At 43.6% G+C, this 19353-nt stretch overlaps 1 protein-coding gene across 3 annotated transcripts in view; it reads right to left on the bottom strand.

Annotated features, from left to right (window-relative positions):
- ADGRB2 (adhesion G protein-coupled receptor B2) overlaps positions 1-17136 on the bottom strand; it is a 726627-nt gene extending 709491 nt beyond the window's left edge. For all 3 annotated transcript variants that reach the window (XM_073665712.1, XM_073665713.1, XM_073665714.1), the window contains exon 1: positions 16138-17136. The gene's annotated coding sequence lies outside the window, so the exon portion shown is untranslated. The remainder of the gene's footprint in view (positions 1-16137) is intronic.
- Positions 17137-19353: the final 2217 nt, after the last annotated feature.

The raw sequence follows: 19353 nt of genomic DNA, 5'->3' as shown, positions 1-19353 counted from the left end.
ATTAAGTATTTTGTGTGACATATTTCTCTGATTTAAGGGCTTAAAAATTCAAAGTTTGAAAATTGCAAAATTTTCAAAATTTTCGCCAAATTTCCGATTTTTTCACAAATAAACGCATGTGATATCAAAGAAATTTTACCACTATCATGAAGTACAATATGTAACGAAAAAATAATCTCAGAATCAGGGGGATCCGTTGAAGCGTTCCAGAGTAATTGCTTCATAAAGTGACAGTGGTCAGAATTGAAAAAATTGGCCCGGTCACGAAGGCAAAAACAGGCTCTGGTGCGAAGTGGTTAAAGTGACCCTGACAGCTGATACATGATACCCGCTCCATGGGCAGCATTTATCAAGCACTGGCTGTATGACTGCAGCCATTATTGTTGGACTTTAAAATGCTGCGGCGTTTCAGAGAAAAACATACCTGGCTGAAATCGTGCAGCCACTGTCTGATACATGCTACAGGTGGATCTGGCAGCACAGATCAGCTGGCAGATTCCCTTTAAAGGTAAAGTAACAAGGTGAGCTGTATACAAAAATATAGAATAAGCAATATGTATTTTTAATGAAAGCCTATGGTACACATAGTGACATGTCCACAATTACCTTTGCTCAGATTTGACTAAAGGAACATGTCACCTTGGAGAACACTATGTACCTGCAGCTATAGAGTTGATCTGCAGGCAGATAGTGTTACAATGCTGCTTGGCCTCCTTACTGAAGGTGCGACTGTTGGAGGAAAATGAACTTTTTTCCTCCCGGGAGGCGCTGGCTTTCAGCCATGGGGCGTGCATGGAGCAGCTACAATCACCACTCACAGCACTATAATGTGAGCAGCAGCTGTAAGCACAAGTATAGTGAGCAGTGACTGTAGCCGCTGCTTTACAACAGCTCCGGGGAGGAAATAAATTCATTTTCTCCAGGTAGCCGCACTTTCAGTAAGGTGGCCAGACAGCGTAGAAATGCTATCTACCTGCAGATTAACCCTACATCTTCAGGTAAATAGTGTTTTCCAAGGTGACAGGTTCCCTTTTAAGTGCTCCAATTTCTCACAAAACAAATTCAAGTCAGTATCGTGACATGATAATAAATTCTTTGGCAGGCAGCAGACCAAATCACACACACTGGGTGGTCAGCTATAGACACTTGCAGATTAGACATCTCACTCCATACTTAAAAAAATCATGTTTTTTAAGCTGGGCAAAGTGTTTTTCTAGGACGTACAAACCTGAAATTGCGAATGGATGAGTGCTCCGGTAATGAGTTTCCAGCATTGTGGCTGTTGACACTTATTTTCCTCTTGTAATCTCTTTCTGATGAACACCTTGATACCGTATGTGTGATCTGCCCTCCATGAAGATTTTTTTGCTTTCTGTTACAATCTGATCTACAGCATTCAACCTCCTGCATCAATAGATACGGTACATTTTTCACTGCTTTATTGTGAGCCCTTCTTGCATTTAAAATAAACAAATTACAATTACCAATGATCCTCCTGCCACTCCAGCTGTACCACTGCTTGTCCTACAGTGACGATACCTTGTCCATCAGTGACCTGACCGCTGAAGCCAATCACAAGCCTCATGCCCTACATGAAAAGTCACCACTGAGGCCAGCGAAATAACTAATGCATGAAACATCCTCACTCCAGTATTGGAGGGGACCACTAGTGACAGTGCTGGAATGGCAGGGAATTCAAGGGGTAAGAAAATAGTATGTATTTATTTATAACATTCCGCTCTCTAGCACACATATTGTAAAATCCCATGAAGCTTATTTAAGAAATTCAAAGGGACAATCGCATTTATCACATCTAAAGTAAAAAAATAAGCAATTCTGCAAATGAATTTGATGAAAACATGAATAAACAGTGTATATAGTTTAATTCAGCAGTCATACGATGCTCCTTTCTATTCAATCATTTCCATGAGTTGCAATACACTAATGTGGGCATATGCAAAGGTTATTTCCAAAAGCAAAATCTAACTTTCAATGCAAATGCAAATTTCATGCAAATCTTTTCAAAAGTGACAGGCCCTTTGGTTATTGGATTTTTCCACTGCTATCAAACTTTCTGTACAAAATACAAATTTATCAGTTTGGGTAACAACTAAGCTACTTAGCTATAAATTACTGAATCTGGAGAGTCAGATGGGAACACTATTTTCTGTTACAGAACCCTGCACTGTGCAAAAATGCTGGAAAGTGAGTGCTTTCAAAAATAGAAGTGTTAAAGGGAATCTGTCAGTAGGATCAACCCCCCTAAGTAGAGATGAGCAAACCTGAACTGTAAAGTTCGGGGTTCGTATCAGACACCTAGTATCCGGTGAACTCTGAACATGGACTTCTCCCAGAAGTCTGTTTTAGAGTTCGGAAGACAGACAGAGAGAAACTTTGGCAGCATCACAGCTCTTACTATGACCATTTTACAGCAGCAAAGTTCGGTTCCCCATTGACTACTATGGTGTTCGGGTTCGGATTCAAGTTCAAGTAGAGTTCTGGTATCAGAATCAAACTTTGGAATAAAGTTTGGTTGAACCCGACCATCCGTGGGTCCGCTCATTCCTACTCCTTAGCCGTCTATATGGGTATTCAGGTCATAGGAAGCTGAATATAGTGATACCTTGACATCTGCGATCTGATGTTTTTCTTGTATGTAAATGAGCTGTTCCAGCCTAAGGGCCTGACACTGATCTGCATGAGAATCTGCCTCCAGAGATTATTTATTTTACTTGCTTATATAGACCCATTAATTTCACAGCGCTCTACAGACATCAGCATCGCTGTCCCCATTGGGGCTCACAATCTAAATTCCATATCAGTACATCTTTGGAGTGTGAGAGGAAACCCACACAAACGGGAAGAACATACAAATTCCATACAGATGTTGTTCTTGGTGGGGTTTGATTGAATTCAGGTCGCCGGTGCTGCAAAGTGACAGTGCTAACCACTGAGCCACCCCGTCATTCTAGATTCCACAAATTATTACTGAGGGAATCCATTTCTAAGTGGGTTTTTCCTGAAAGTCTAGAACTAGGCTGAGGGTGTAAGCAGAAAATAAAATACAAAGGAGCTGATTATTTGTGATTTTTTTCACTAATCTTCTTTGTCTTGTGGTTTTCATTTAAAAAAATGCATTTGATGAATCTTCCAAAGCGTACTCCACCCACAATGGTGAACATAAAAAAACAGATGAACACGTATAAAATAGATATTAAAAAGGCACAAATTAAAAGATGTATTAGGCACAAATAAAAAACATTAAAAACATGAAAAATATTGCTGTTCAAGTAGTAATTTTATTTTTTGGGGGCCATACTTATAGCTAGAGTTTTCTTCATGCATTGTCCTTAAGATGCTATTTCCATTGACTTAGCGAGCTGCACTTTCTAGTGTACTCATGTTTACTACCTCCTTTACATTTCTTTACTAATTATAGCCATAAATCATAAGGCACCTCCAATATCTAGTACGAAATTTCTAATATAATGTAATAAAAAAGATGCTCTGGTCTACTGCAGATAATCTCTGCTTAAAGTGTAAGTTCCAACTATACGTTAAAAACTAAAGACATGACCAATAATACTGAAATATCAGCAGTGTCCATACATGTTAAAAGAATTATAGACTAAAATAAAACTTGTGTATAATGGGTTAAATAAATAAGTGTAAAAAGGAGAAGAAACAAAGCGAAGAACTCCATTGATCAGAGCTGACTTCACCTTCTCACAGTAGACCAGTAGTGCTGTTCGCTGGAGACTGTACACAACTATAGACTCAGAGTCAAGCCGGATGGCATGTGATTTATCATCACCGCACTGTGTACTACTGCAAAGTGCTTCCTGAACTTCCCATGACCCAAATATGTATCCAGAGAAGAGTGAAGCGACATATGGCAACCAATGACTTTCAGAAAGAAAACTGCCTATTGGTACATTACACATTCGTACAGATCTGCTCTATAAGATTAAGCCAAACTCTGTAAAAATCTCCAATTTTCCTAATAGACACCACTACTAACCCTGACAAATGGCACATACAACAGACTATTCCTGATACACGTACATCCTTTCAATAACCTACTTACGCTAAATTTAACCCCTTCCTGACTGGGCGATTTTCCATTTTTGTGCTTTTGTTTTTTTTCCCAGAGGTATAACTTTTTCATTTTACCGGCGACATAGGCATATGAGGATTTGTTTTTTTGGGGTCGAGCTGACGTTGTTATTCACACCATTTTTGGGTGGATAAGTTTTGATCACTTACTACATTTTTTCGCTGAGATGCGGTAACCAAAAAAACGTAGTTCTGGCGTTTTGATTTTTAACCTAATGATTAGGTTATGTCCTGAGGAAGAAGTGTGTGACTTCGAAACACCTGTTCAAATAAAATGAATTCAAGAACACATCAACATCCTGGAATCTTCATCAGCAGCACAGGTATCCACACATTGTATCAGGAACAATTTCTTCAGTCTGTTGGTACGTGTTCTACAGCAGCTAATATATGCAGTTGAAATGTTGCAAATGTGCAACCTCATCAGGTGAGTGTAATACTCCCCCTATTTATCACTTTTCTTTTTCCAGTTAAGACCCTATTTGCGCTTGTTTTGCTCCCCAGTATCTCGACTAGACGTTGTCACAGACTGACAGCGGCACTCAACCCCTTCATGACCTTTGACGTATCTATAAGTCATGGTAGAGGTCCCCAACCTTTGACGTATGGGTACGTCATGGCGACAGTGCGCGGCACAGGACCTGGGCCCATGCAATCGCCGACAGGAGCTTGGCACCCTCCAAGGCCATTTAACCCCCTAAATGCCGCAATTAATATCGTTCGCAGCATGAAGAAGGCTGGGAGAGGGAGGGGGCTCCCTCTCCCATCCCATCGGCGCCCCTGCGACGTCATCACAAGGGCTCAATCGTTGACATGGCAACCTGAGGTCGTTATGGCAACCTCTCCGTCAGCCAGCAAAAGGAAGCCTGTTACACCATGCTCAGAGCATCGTCTAAGAGGCTTCTGTCAGTGTAATACTGTCAGGTATAATGCATTGCAATGCTGGTACATTGCAATGCATTATACCAGCGATCAGACAGTTAAAGTCCCATAGAGAGACTAAGTAAAAAAAGTAAAACCAAATTGTAAAAATAATTTAAAAAAATCACAACATAAAGAACAAAAAAAATTTTAAAAATATTATACCAATAAATACACATATTTATGCAAAAAAATAAAATAAAAAATAAAACGTACAGATATTTGATATTGCTGCATCCGGAACAAAAAAGTGGAAAAAAACGTGATCAAAATTTTTAATGAAAATAAAGATGGTTTAGCTGAAAACATAATCTTGTCCCGCAAAAATCAAGCCACCATACAGCTCCATCAGAGGAAAAACAAAAAACTTATAGCTCTCAGAATAAAGCGATACAAAAACAATTCTTTTTTCTATAAAATAGCTTTTAGTATGTATAAGCAGCATAAAAAAATGATATAAATGTAGTATCGCTGTAATCGTACTGACCCGAACAATAAAGCTGCCACTTTTACCACACGGTGAACGGCATAAAAAATAACGCCTCAAAAAAATTCCTGAATTGCTGTATTTTGTTCATTCTGCCTCCCGAAAATCAGAGTAGAAAGCGATCAAAAACTGTTATGTGCCCGAAAAGAGTACCAATAAAAATGTCAACACGTCTTGCAAAACACAAGCCCTCACATGTCTCTGTTGGCAGAAATATAGAAAAATTATAGCTCTCAAAATATGGCGATGCAGTTTTTGCAATAAAAAATGTCTTTTAGTGTGTGACAGCAGCCAAACATAAAACCCAATATAAATCTGGTATCGCTGTAATTGCACTGACCCGAAGAATAAAGTCGTCTAATCACTTAGAACGCACAAAGAACAGCGTAAAAAATAAATAAAACCAATTCTTCACCTGCTGTTGATTTATTTATTCTGCCTCCCAAAGATCGCAGTAAGGCTCGGCGCACATCTATCCTGCACTCTACGCTGAGCGCTTTCACCAGGGTTTCCAAGTGAATTTCTGAAATACGTGATTTAGACGGAACCCATGACGGAAGATTTCCTACAAGGAGGCAGATAAGAGACACTATGGACTCTATCTGTCCTATGATCCAGCGGTGTCAGTCTTTTTAAGCGTGCATAAAAGATCGGTCGGCCACAGTTTTGTGCACCTCTGAAAAGAAGGACAACGCTGAACAGAAGCCAGACGGAGTCCAGAATAACTCTGCTCCATTAGAGTGAATGGATCCCTTGAGGGTTTCATCTGAATCACGTCATTTGGAGATTTAGATGGAAACTCTGATATAAGTGCTGAGCATAGCACACAGGATAAATATGATCCCAAATGCTATTTAAAATGTTCCCAGTAAAAACTTCAACTCAATCCACAAAAAAAGCAAGTCCCCACTCAGGTCTGTCATCTGTTAACGGAAATATAGGGAGCTTCCACATTACTTTTAGTTCAAAGGCTCTGGAAAAGCACTGTGGCTCCTCGCCCAACCAAAAAAATCCTGCGAATTTTGCACTCCCAAATCCAATTTAGCGTCCACATGTTTGGCATTTCTGTAGGCATGAGAGGCCGCCTAATTTGCGAAGTCCATGTCTCCAGAAACATAAGCTGGGCACAATGTAATGGTCACTACAACGAACTGGGCACTACAATGGCAGATTTGCAATTTTCACTGAGCAACAGCCATTGCTGATTGTTTCTGGAAAACACACATGGAGTCAAAATCATCACTACACCTGTAGAATAATTCCCAGAGGGGTGTAATTTCCAAAATAGGGTCACTTGAGGGAGGAGTCTGCTCTTCTAGGACTTAGTGATTCTGTATATGGAGTCCGCAAACTATTCTACGATAATTTGTTCTCCAAGAGTCAAATAGCGCTCTGTCCCTCCTGAGTCTCGCTGTGTGGCTAAGCCACATATGGGGTATTACCATGTTCAGCAGAAATTGTGTGAGAAATTTTGTTGCCAGTTTTCCTCTTGTGAAAATATAAAATCTGGGGCTAAAACAACATTTTTGTGGTAAAAATGTAATTATTTATTCTTCACTGACCAATGGTATAAAATTCTGTGACACACCTGTGGTGTCAATATGATCATTGCAACCCTAGATGAATTCATTGGGGGTGTACTTTGTAAAATGGGGTCACTTATGGGGGGTTCTGCTGTTCTGGTACCTCAGGGGTTCTCCCAGTGGGTCATGGCACCCTCAAACCAGTCCAGCAAAACCTGAACTGCAATATGGCGCTTCTGCCCTTCTGAGCTTTGCACTGTGTCTCAAAAGTAATTTTCGACCACATATGGGGTATTGGCGTACTCAGGAGAAATTGCGTAACAAATTGTATGGTCCATTTTCTCCTATTATCCCTTTTTAAAATTAAAAACTTGACCACTGATATAGAGACAGTTAGTTAGCTAGTTGCTAGTGGTCATAACCATGGATACTCAAGGGGATCTCACCACTACAGCTTATACACAATCATCTGAGCAGTGCCAGAGACACAGTGCTGGAACCGGGGAGGGAAGGAAGTAAAGCGCAGATTTCTTTTTTTACAACAAACTGAGCTGGCAGGAAAACTTTTCTGAAATGTGATGATCACTTTAAATAACTAGATCCCAATGGTGATCTAACATGGCTGCTAGCAGTGAAAGTGGATTTACGGCAGGTAAATATTAGGTCTGACAACTTTTGTAGTTATTAAACTCAACTGTCTTGTAATGATTCTTAATATTTAGAATCTTTAATATTGTGGAGAACTAAGACCTTCGTTCCCATTGGAGTTAAAGGGGGCAGTGGTGTAGCTTTAGTGGAGGCAAATCACACAAGCCACTATGATGACCGTGAGACCGAATTGCCCTGCCTGGTATCTGCTGACTTTCTAACCCTGATCCTGACTACGAGTATTGCTTGTGGCACCAAAAACATTTTGGGCTTCAACTCTGAACTCTGATAGGCCCCTCTTACCACAGTCTCGGTCTTACTCGTGACAGCTAATTGATGTAGGTTCTAGGTGTCACAACCCTAATGAGCTGATACTAATGCCAAACCTAAGGAGAGGTCATACATATCTTAGTCCTGAAACACCTTTAAATCTAAACATATTGCAAAACTGTTTGAAGTTTTCAAGGTAACTTCCCATTTTTTACGTATGACAGTGGAGATGCTGAGAAGAGAGAAATTTTGACTACTTTCGATTTTGGTCACAGTCTTATTTCATTTCCTTTCCAACTGTTCACCACATTAAAGTCGGAAAGTCAGAACAGGTCTGGCTATGGCCATCAGAAAACAAATGAATGATTAATTTCTGAGTAAAGCTATTTCTTAGTTCCATAAAAGAACTACAGCATACATTCCCATACAGTAAAATTGTATTGCAAAGTGGTTTTCTAAAGCGGGTGGTCTTACCAAAATAGATAATATACAAGACATAAGGTAAAACTGAAAATCTGTAACAGGAAATCTAATCTGGACGAGGATGTGGTCTTCACAAAGTGGTAGTCATCTGGAGGTTTAACTCACTGTACTACAAGGTAGATATTGAAACATAGCACTTTCATATTCAATGTATTGGCAGTTTGATATTCATGGAATGAAGAAGGGTGTTGGGAAATATTGCCTGGGGTAGTGTTACACAGACAATGCATGCACAGAATTACAACTACCTATGCCATGCACAGTGTAAAGGCGTTCGACCACAATCTGCAGAAAATGCCTGGATTCTGCGCTTTCTACTGTCAGACCTGGAAACACTCGTTAGACATTCTGAATGTCATGTGACTTTTGTATTATCATACAAACCATTTTTTTCCCAACCTGTAGAACATTGTTCTCCACCTCCAGTCCTAGAGGAACACTAATAGGTCATGTTTTCTGGATACCCTTAGTACAGTACAGGTGATGGAATTACAACCAGTGCAAAACGAAGGAAATCCTGAAAACGTGATCTGTTAATGGGCCTTGCCGACTGCAGTTGGGGAACACTGCTGTAGAATAATTCCCTTCTCTTCTGCTACAACGGGTGGCGGCTTTAATGATTCATTTATATTCTCATAGTAATTAATATCATTTATTTATTCATATCACACAAGCCATTATAAAAACCTACTAAGACTGTATTAAGGCATCACAAGCAAACCTGCCTGTATAAGTCCAGTATAATTAAGAATCCTTTGAAATATTAGGAGCTTCACAGACCCTAACATAAAAAGCGTTCTGCAGGAGAGCAGTGTATTATAACAAAAGGAAGAACTGCTAATTAAACAATAAGTATCTAGGCTCTATTCACACTGGGTTTGGGCTATATGTTTGCCTATTGCAAATCAAAAAATTCAATTAGCTTCTCAGCAGCTGATGATAAAGCTGTCACTTTGCTATTGATAAAACTTGCTGAAATGCTTCAGTTTCTAGCTCAAAACCATCAAATAATTTGGTTGCACTTCTTGTTGTCACCACTTTAAATATTGCCACAAAACAAAAAACAATACGTGAAAGAATAATGATTACCTGTAGCTACTACTCTAACTTACTAGTATGTGGTCCATTTTACACCTTTATTAGCCCCTTTTAGACCTCATTCACACGTCCATGTTTAAACACGTACATGAAAAAATGGTATTAGTGTCTTTACTGTTTTGGATCAGTGTGTTATCAGTATATGATCGTTGTGTCCGTTTTTTCCATGACTATTTTTCACTGATGGATACATAAATATATTACTAAGCTTTCCCGATACATTACAATGTGTGCTGTATGCGCTTTTCACTGACCCATAGACTAGTATTGACACGTTTCATCCATGATACCCGAAAAAAACAAACATGTCTTCGGGAGTTTTGCATGAACACATGTTCTGTGAATAAAGACCTACATGTCAATAGCCCCATAGACTATAATGGGTATGTGTTCTCTCTGTGAAAAACACGGATAGAACACATACATGCTACATAGACGTCTGAATGGGGCCTTACAGTGTCTTTTTACCTGGACAGAGTAGAGAAGTCTAATACACTATTATTTCCAGACACCACTGGACAGATGACCAAACAGAATCCAAAGTTGCATCCTCGGGACTCAGTGGCTCCATTGGCAATGCCTTCTGAACCCCGTTTTTCTGAATCAAGAACAATGAGCCAAAATCTGAATCCAGCCTAACTCACCATATAAGAACTTTATAACAATGTGATGCTCTATCTTTAGTGAAATATTTTCTCTAAACTTATAGAATATAAATCTGGCATCTGGCATACATTCCAAATTTCCATTTTTTGCTGCTTTTCTTATGCAAATCTCCTACATCTACATGAAACTGTCAACAAGCAATCTAGCATCTTATTATAGATAAGCTCCCGTGTGTGTACATGAGGAATGGCACTATTTCTGACCATTATATAACTTCCATCCTCCATTCTTCATTTCTTTTCTCTGTAGGCACCACATTTAATTGTCAATTTTTCCAGCTTAGAAGGAGGCTAGCTGCTACTATGTCTCCTATACATAGCATATGTAGAGAAGAGAAGTTCCAGCATCCTTAAGCAGTACCAGCATGGGGTGCATTATACAAGATTCAGAGCCTCAGCATCACACAGCCTATAAGTAATCCCCCATTAAAATGCACTGTGCTCAAAATATGTCACTATATCATATTCAATCAATAAAATACATTATTACAAGTCATATATATTGTAAATACCTAGCATCATATTCATGCTACAGGAATCAAACTGCCTCCTAAATTAATCTGACACCAAAAGCCTACATTATGTTGTCTTCCTTTTCCATACACACACATAGGCTCACGCAAAGGCCGCAATGTGGCCTTTACTGGAGCCATTGACACCAGCAATGCACCTGTAAGCTCTGAATTCAGTCTTGTATTGGGTATCTCTACCCATGAGACTTAATTCGCTCGGGCAGGTGGCACTTTCAGCTTGGAGCTGGAGTTATAAGAAGAAGAGGGTCTCATAACCTCTTGATATAGTCTTATTTTTCTCATACTGCCAACACTTGGCAGCTGACAACCAACTAGGTGTGTATTGGAGAAGCAGGTGTGGAAGGAGAGGTCCAAAAATGAGTTTGCCTTGCACATCACACATGGACCAGCTAGCTCAGAATGCACAGCTATGTAGATGAAAGAATTCTGGCAATGAAGTGAAAAAATAACGCAAATGAAAAAGATAAAAAAATTGTCAAAGAGAAATCCTGCACCTGCTACTTCAACCTAGAAGGGCCTTGTAGATAGCTGATCAAAAAATGAATCAGCGCCATGATGTGCCAGAAGTTCTCCATGTGCCAAAGTTCTCCATCAGCTCTATCCGAGCTACAGTAGCTTTACAAAGCAATCTCAGCAGTACTGAAGGTAATAAATCTGAGCATGATGGGGGAGTTAGTAAAATGAATACAGGTTCACATTAATAAATGCACCAGATGCAAATGGCCAAAAAGGAGCTGGTCCAAGGAGTTTATAGGTGTTGTATGGAAATTAGGATGAGATTAATGAAGCCAGTACATCACATACTTATGATGTTTACAGAAGCCATAAACATGTCTGAATTTAATGGGCATGGACTTTGATTCCAGATAGCTCTTCCTGTACACTACACTAACTGCAAATAACTTTTTTTTTTTTGCACCTTAGGTTAGCGATATGAATATACAATATACACAAAAAATGTGCAAACCAAGTATAAATCTTTCAGTCCATATTGTCCTTGGCTCAGTCGGGACAAGGCACATATATTTAGTAGTCAGAGCACTATATATCCTGATTGGGCCATTCTGGTTCTGCTGGCATTCCCTTCTTTCTCCTGAAAAAGAATGGAACCACCAGCTGAATATATTTGGACTAGCTATTGCATGGAAGAATGCATTGGGCATCACATTAAAACTTGTCAAATTATCATCTACGTAAATAGTTTATGTGGCTCTTCATGAAGTCATGGTGGGACAGTGCACAAAAACCCCTTTAAAGGGAATATGTCAGCAGGTTTTTGCTATGTAATCTGAGTGCATGATAATGTATGGGCAGAGACCATAATTCCTGAGATGTGTCACTTAGTCGGCCTTGTTTTTCTGTTTCAATACAATCAGTGGTTTATCAGCAGGAGAATACAGGACAACTGGCCTCGTGCATCTTAGTCCAACCAGTAGTGATTAGCAGTCTTCTGTCGCTATAGATTGTACACAGACAACTGCCAATCAGTGGTATGGACGAGGTTATACACAGCTCGGTCCCTACATCATGCTGCTGTCAGATTTCATAGTACGGTGGCTCAGTGGTTAGCACCGCAGCCTTTCAGCACTGGGGTCCTGGGTTCAAATCCCACCAAGGACAACATCTGCAAGGAGTTTGAATGTTCTCCCCATGTTTGTGTGAGTTTCCTCCAGGTTCTCCGGTTTCCTCCCACACTCCAAAGACATACTGATAGATAATTAAGATTGTGAGCCACGATGGGGACAGTGGCCATAATATCTGTAAAGTGCTGTGGAATTAATGGTGCTATATAAGTGAGTAAAATCAATAATAAAAACCTTCCTACAGATTCCCTTTAATATGACAGCAGCTCCTAATGCAGCTGATTTTTCCTGCTAGTTGCTCATTTTCCCAGCAGCAGCCACTACAGGGGAAATGTAGTATTACATGTGATCATGCAAGTGAATGGTCATCTGGGCTGGAGGGGCCTCTGCTTTGATTCTAAGAGGGTGACCAGAGCAAGGGGTCCCTATACAACCTTCCTATTCCCTATTAGGACATATGAGAATGGGTTCCGGTGATTAGACAACCCTTTTAACCGCTGCTATGCTGATAGAAAAGTATCTCTGTATAAATCCCATATATCTTGTAGCATGTTGCATTTTACAGCACAATTATTATTAGAATACTATAAGACTTTTGTCAGTACATTAAATGTCACCATAAAAGGCCTGCAATGTAAGACAATTAGCCTCCTGTGACCTAATCTTAATCATTCATTCTTCACAGTAAAATAAGAAAAAAATTAAGTTTCCTTCATCTGTAGCAATTATGTGGAAGTTTCCTTGGCAGAATATAAGTAGAACTAGATGTCTGTCCCTGACATACAGCTTTACTTATGTGGTTGAAAGACCTTGGATGGATAAAAGCTTCCATTAATTAACTGTGCTAGTGGGACCTGCTGCACATTACCAGCCACTAAGTAGAAAAATGTCCAAACCATTTGTTCATACCAAGCTACAGGAGTCAACCTCATGTACCAGGGAAATGGCATCACGGCTATTCCCAGAATCATCACGCCACAATAGCGATCATTCTCATAAGCATCTCACAGATGGAGCCGGAATAATGCAAGATAATCCCATCAAGAGCAGCGACCTGCAGCTTCCTACATGGAGACACTGGTATATGAAGGGGCAGGGAAAGGGTTAAGTGATGGATGGAACAAAGACAGGGAGATAGATGGACAGATAGATATGGGATAGATAGATAGATAGATAGATAGATAGATAGATAGATAGATAGATAGATAGATAGACATGTACACTGAGATAGATGAATAAGCTGGTAGATATGTAAACGGATAATGTAGATCAGTTTCTAGACACAGGATGAACAGCCAGATAGACTGACGAGAGTGAGATGAACATGATATAAATATAAATTTATAGACAGATACATAGGAGATCAATAGATAAAATGAAAGGTACATAGATATGAGAAAGGCAATCAATGAATATATAAAGATATGAGATAGACATATAGATAGATAGATACAGTAGATAGATAGATAGATAGATAGATAGATAGATAGATAGATAGATAGATAGATAGATAGGTGATAGATTGATAAATAAATAGATATGGGGTAGATAGATGATAGATACTGTAGATACCGCAGATAGATATTAGATAGATTGATGATAGATAGACAGGTAGATAGAAAGAAAGATATGGGGTAGATCGATAAGACGATGGATAGATGATGGATGGATAAATATGAGATAGATGATGATTGATAGACAGACGGATGGATGGACAGGGTAACTCCAGGGACAGAAGGGCACACAGGTCACTGGCAGCTCCTGTAGCCCATGCCCCACAGTCTCAGTCTCCAGAAGAGATGACTATGAGGCAGTAAGTTTGGCTGATGGCAGTCACTAGCAAAGAACAATCTGTGGATTTTCTGCACTTTCCATGGAGACACAGTGATGGCTGTAGGTGACAGGACTGGAGCAGCCGCACTGCTCCCCCAGCCACGCTTCCCTCAGTACCATTACCCCCAGCCCCCTCTCCCCAGCTCTGCTGCCCCAGCCCCGTTCCCCCTGTCCGGTACCCCAGTCTTGCCCCCCCCAATCCTGCTCTCCCCTCAGCCCTGCTCCGCTCCCCCAGCCCTGCCCCCCACAGCCCCGCCTCGCTCCCTCCCAGCGCTGCTCCCCCCAGCCCTGCAACAACTGCCCAGCCCCCTAGCCCCGCTTCCCCCTGCCATGCTCCCCAGCCTCACTCCCCCCAGCCCTGCTTCCCCCAGCCCCGCTCCCCTGCTCCCCCCAGCCCTGCTCCCACTGCCCAGCCCCGTAGCCCCGCTCCCACTACCCAGCCCCCTAGCCCTGCTTCTTCCAGTCCCGCTCCCACTACTCAGCCCCTTAGCCCCACTCCCACTACCCAGCCTCCTAGCCCCGCTCCCCTCAGCCCTGCTCCCACTACCCAGCCCCACTCCCCCCAGCCAAGCTCCCACTACCCAGCCCCCTCGCCCCACTCCCACTACCCAGCCCCCTAGTCCTGTTCCCACTACCCAGCCCCCTCTCCCCACTCCCACTACCCAGCCTCCTAGCCCCGCTCCCCTCAGCCCTGCTCCCACTACCCAGCCCCACTCCCCCGGCCAAGCTCCCACTACCCAGCCCCCTCGCCCCACTCCCACTACCCAGCCCTCTAGCCCCGCTCCCCCCAGCCCCGCACCCACTACCCATCCCCCTAGCCCCGCTTCCCCCAGCCTCACTCCCCCTGCCCTGCTCTCCCCCTGCCCCGCTCCCCCTGCCCTGCTCCCCTTGCCCCGATCTCCTCCAGCCCCGCTTCCCCTTGCCCCGCTCTGCTCCCCTAGCCCCGCTCCCACTACTCAGCCCCGCTACCCAGCCTCACTCCCCTTGCCCCGATCTCCTCCAGACCTGCTCCCACTACCCAACCCCTGCTCCCCCCAGACCCGCTCCCACTACCCAGCCCCCTAACCCCGCTCCCACTATCCAGCCCCGCTCCCACTATCCAGCCCCGCGTCCCCATGCCCCGCTCCCCAGCCTTGCTCCCCCCAGTCCCCCTCCCACTACCCAGCCCCGCTCCCCCCAGTCCCACTACCCAACCCCTAATCCCGCTCCCCTTGCCCCGCTCCCCCCAGCCCCGCACCCACTACCCATCCCCCTAGCCCTGCTTCCCCCAGCCTCACTCCCCCTGCCCCGCTCCCCCTGCCCTGCTCCCCTTGCCCCGATCTCCTCCAGCCCCGCTTCCCCTTGCCCCGCTCTGCTCCCCTAGCCCCGCTCCCACTACTCAGCCCCGCTACCCAGCCTCACTCCCCTTGCCCCGATCTCCTCCAGACCTGCTCCCACTACCCAACCCCTGCTCCCCCCAGACCCGCTCCCACTACCCAGCCCCCTAACCCCGCTCCCACTATCCAGCCCCGCTCCTACTATCCAGCCCCGCGTCCCCATGCCCCGCTCCCCAGCCTTGCTTCCCCCAGTCCCCCTCCCGCTCCCCAGCCCCGCTCCCCCCAGTCCCCCTCCCACTACCCAGCCCCACTTCCCCAGCCCCGCTCCACCTGCCCCTCTCTGCATACATATGTGCTGGCAGCAGAGCAATGACGGAGGGAGCATTCCCAGAGTGAGGAACTTGTGAGCTGCCCACATCGCCCACTGCCCAGGACCAGGCTCGGCCGCGACCTGACCTGACACGTGACGGCGCCTGAGCCCGCTCCATCCCTCACAGCCCCTTCCCGGGGAGCTGAGGTGAGGGGAGCAGGCGCCAGACCCCCGAGCCCCGCTCAGCGCTGGTGACACAGTCGTGACTGAGATCCACTGCAGATATGACGAGCCACATTGCCACACACGGTGCCAGCACGCAGGGTGCCCTCAGGCGGCTGCGGCTCCTACCTGGTCGCTGTTAGCAGTACTTTATAGAGGGGGAGGCTTTCTCCTGCCGCCTGGGATGTCCCATGATCCGGGGTGTCTTCCCGTGCTCTGCTGTCACATCTCCACGGATAAGTTTATTCCTGTGGCTTCCGTCAGTGCGAGGAGAAGAGGTGTCGCGGGTGGAGAGCGAGTGGCTATGTACCGCATAGAGCTAGTGCATGGTGTGTACCAGGCTCAGTGTATCGTCTCCTCCATCTCCCGGCTCTGGCGCCCTCCTCCTCCTCCTCTCCGGTCTCTCCTCTGTATCTCTGCTCCCCCTCTCCTCTCCTCTCACTGCCTCCTCCTTAACTCCGCGCTTCTCTCCATCCCTCACACACTTCCATCCCCGGCTTCTCCTCGCTGTGCTGGGCTGTGTGGCAGCGGGGTGCCCGGGCAGTGCCAGGTGCTGAGGTCGGGCACAGACACTACAGGATTCCGGTGCAGTGTGCGCTGCGTTCACCCAGCCGGCTCCGAAGTGCTGCTGTGCCAGCTGCTGTCCCCAAGGTGTCTGCTGGCAGTGGCCAGTCCCCGGGCTCTGATGGCTGAGCTGTGAGCTAGAGAAGGCCCTGTGTGTCCAGCACTGGCAGCTGTGCCCCCTCTGTGTGTACCAGGCTCAGTGTATCTTCTCCTCCATCTCTCGGCTCTGTATCCCTCCTCCTCCCTCCTTCTCTCCTCTATCTCTGCTCCCCCTCTCCTCTCCTCTCTGTGCAACCTCCTCCTTAACTCCGTGCCTCTCTCCATCCTTCACTCACTTCCATCTCTTTGGGGTTTTTCTCGTTTCCTATTGTCCACTCTGCCTTTCACATTCCTGATGACATTACATGGCCACTTCTCCCCCAGTAACCCCCTGACTCTTACTGGTCCCAGTATCTAAGGGGGGATCTGGCAGAGGGGGGAACTAGTAGGCACAACTGTATTGAAGATGGCAGATCTGCCTCACCATCACTAAGTGTTGGGGGTGTCGGAAGAAAGCTGAAAGGTTTCTGGTCCATTGATGATGTATTCAGCTGACAGCACACATCACAACAGCAACAAAAATGAGACAGGATCTTCTTAAAGTCAAAGCATGAGAAAATACATTAAAACCTGACTTTTATTACTCAAATTTAAGGCCATGTTCACACGTTCAGTATTTGATGAGTTTTTTACCTCAGTATTTGTAAGAGAAAACCAGGAGAGGAACAATCAGAGGAAAAGTATAATAGCAACCCGTCACCACTTCTGTATTTATCACCCACTCCTGGTTCTGGCTTATGAATACTGATGTAAAATACTGACCAAATACTGAACGTGTGAATGTGGCCGAACTGTTCCACTCTTGGTTTTCACTTGCAAATACTGAGGTAGAAAACTCACCATATATTCAACGTGAGAACGTGGCCTAAAACATTCACTTAGATGAAGACGATCGAACTTGACCAAAGGATTGAAAAGTCATATGTTTTCTGTAGGTGAACCAGTAAAAGGACCATTAAAGGGGTCACACCCTTTCAGTTTGTTATAAAACAGAGACTTACTCACCCTCCCCAGGTCCAGCTCTGAGTCTCCACTGACTGGGGCGTTCCGTCTACACGGGCAGAGCTCACCGATTGGCTCCCGTGCTCTCGACGTAAAGTCAGTGCTAAAGCCAATATCCAATACCGGGAGCAGTAGCAGAGACTTAGCATTGGACCCAGGGACAATGAATAAAAGTTTTTTAGAACAAATTGCTCCCATGAACTTGGATTTCTGGAAGGGGACAACCTCTTTACTATCAGTCCAAACATTAGTAATGTATAATAACAATACTTCCTTACAACCCATCTAAAATGTCAAAAATTCTACAGTGAAATCTTTCCCAAAACTTCACTTCACTTCACTGTAAGGCCAGCTGCTTATCCACTGCTTTACACTTTTTTTCGCGAAGATAACCGCCCCAAGAACATCACTTCTCAATGTAATTTTTGTAGCTGTCTCAACATTGTTTCACTGCATATAGTGAAAGTGTTAGAAGATAACCTATGTAGCTTTTACAAAAACTAAACTGATACTGTACCTGTCCCTATTAATCAATAAATGTAAGCTTACAATACCTAAAGACTATCCATGGGGTGGCTGCCCAGAAGAGGGTGATCCCATCTGGAGGCTTTCCTTCACCCCAAATAACTGTAAAATGCCCCTTTAAATAGAATCTAATGCAGTTATGATCATGGAGCTGTGGGAGGTGGGATCCGGCTCTCAGAGTCATAAACAAGGCACAGACAGTTTATTATCATAGGTGTCTTGGTATACACGGCTCTAATCAAGCGCTGTGTACACAGTAATAGGAAGTGCTGACGGCTTTTCCTCCTCCAGACCTAGAGGTCATGTGATCACTGCGTATAGGGAGAGAGCAGGAGCTGATGGCTCATGGGAGACCCAGTTAGTTCTGCAATGCAGCTAGCAGGTTGTATTTCCCCTGTAACTGAGTCTAATATACCAGCTCCAGTTACAAGGGAAATAAGATGAAAAGAAAAATATTTCAATATTTAAATGCCCTCAAAGGTCTTTTATGACCTAATGGGGGACACAATGTATAAAATTAAATAAAAAATAACTAAATAAAAAAATAACAGGTTGAAAAAAATGGCACTTGCCAGTCTACATTGCTGTTATTACCCCCGCCCCAATAAGACGAGTCCAATGTATAAAAATATTTATTACAGAATAGGGAATACATTTTTAAATGTATTTTAGTGGTCCTGGGTGGTCATAAAAAATGGGTGAAACAGACACTTATTTCACATATTTTTCCACCGATACCGCCCAACATCAGCAATAAAAAAAAATAGACTATGACAGTGAAATTAAAAACAAGTCCCAATGTATGACAAAGAAAAAAAACACAAAAATTAGTTCATTATCCAAACGAGTAAGAATGTTACAGCTCTTTAAACCACCTGTATGAAAAAAACTGAAAATGTGCCCCTGGTCAGGAATGGGGGTAAATGATCCAGTCTTGAACTAGTTAAAAATAGACCAGAAAACCCATTTTAATGTGTCCGTAAGGGTACCAGGAAAGATGGGAAAGTGGTATTTTAGTTCTACCTGGGATGGCGTAGCCATATATTGAAAATAAACTTGGTGGCATCACACGTGACCCTATATGTTAAATAGCCCACCTGTTCCCTAGACCCTATGTCAGAATCCACATGGGATGTCACCTTATAATGTATGTGA

The sequence above is a fragment of the Phyllobates terribilis genome, unplaced genomic scaffold, assembly GCF_046119375.1.
Source record: "Phyllobates terribilis strain yellow unplaced genomic scaffold, ASM4611937v1 Scaffold_2__4_contigs__length_985480577, whole genome shotgun sequence".
Taxonomy (NCBI): domain Eukaryota; kingdom Metazoa; phylum Chordata; class Amphibia; order Anura; family Dendrobatidae; genus Phyllobates; species Phyllobates terribilis.
The sequence above is the reverse complement of the archived record's forward strand: the minus strand, read 5'-3'. Positions and strand labels throughout refer to the sequence as shown.